Source organism: Octodon degus, unplaced genomic scaffold, assembly GCF_000260255.1.
Source record: "Octodon degus isolate 3935 unplaced genomic scaffold, OctDeg1.0 scaffold00076, whole genome shotgun sequence".
NCBI classification, from domain to species: Eukaryota; Metazoa; Chordata; class Mammalia; order Rodentia; family Octodontidae; genus Octodon; species Octodon degus.
Genome location: NW_004524652.1, coordinates 7,574,068 through 7,575,107, shown reverse-complemented (window position 1 = coordinate 7,575,107; position 1,040 = coordinate 7,574,068). Strand labels below are relative to the sequence as shown.

The following is a 1,040-nucleotide window of genomic DNA, read 5'->3' as shown; positions in this document are numbered from 1 at the left end:
ACAGTTTCAAAGCTGAAAGGAAGTGATTTTAAAAATTAGGGATAATTAGAAAAATAAGTCAAAATTTAAAAAAAACAAACCTACGCGGAAAATTACTTTGGACAATAATGTTCAACTTATGCTACAGGATAGTGAAAACATGTGGCTCATAAGCAGCAGTGAGGGGCTGGGGAGATGGCTCATTAGAATAAGCGCTTGCCTGGGGCCTGAGTTCAATTCCCAGTTCTGCCAAAAATAAATAAATAAACATAGCTTTTGGGGCCGGGGAGATGGCTCAGTGGAATAAACACTTGCCTGGCAAGCGCAAGGGTCTGAGTTCAATCCCTGGTTCCACCAAAAAAAAAAAAAAAAAAAAAAGAGCAAGATCAGGCGAGGTGGTGCAGGCCCACAATCCCAGCACTCTGGGAGGCTGAGGCAAGAGGAATAAAAATTTGAGGCTAGCCTGAACGACTCAGTGTTAGCGAGCTCCTGCCTCAAAATAAAAAATAAAAGGGGCTGGGGATATAGCACAGTGTGAAGGCCCTGGGTTTAATTTATAGCGCTCTATGTATGTATGTATGTATGTATGTATATATTTTATGTATTTAGTACAGGGTCCACAGGGTCTCACTATGTAGACTGGACTTGTAGTGCTCCACCTGTTTACAGCCTCCCAAGCGCGGGGATTACAGGCATGCGCTACCACGCCCAGTCTCAGTGCACCCCGGGTGGCAGGGCCAGCATGGCAGGCCTGGGGATCGAACCCCTGGCCCCTGCGTCTGCCTAAGCAGGCACTTCAATCTGTTGATCTACCAGCTGGCCCGTCAGTACTATATTTATTTATTTTTTTTTTATTTTTTATTTTTATTTTTTTTTTTACGATTGAACATTCTTTTATTAATTTTGATTAAAAAGCAAATACAAATGAGACAATTTCAAAACTGATTAGTAGGACAGTTTCAATAACTGATACATTGCAAATTGCTCTCTTCATAGTGGTTATTTATAGTACACGATGCAGACATGTTATCCTGTCCAAACACTGTCCATCCAAATCTTTC

General features: G+C 41.5%; 1 protein-coding gene across 1 annotated transcript in view; it reads right to left on the bottom strand.

The window, feature by feature from the left end:
- Positions 1-1,040, bottom strand: part of Anapc5 (anaphase promoting complex subunit 5) — a 30,865-nt gene that overhangs the window by 17,462 nt on the left and 12,363 nt on the right. The window lies entirely within an intron of this gene.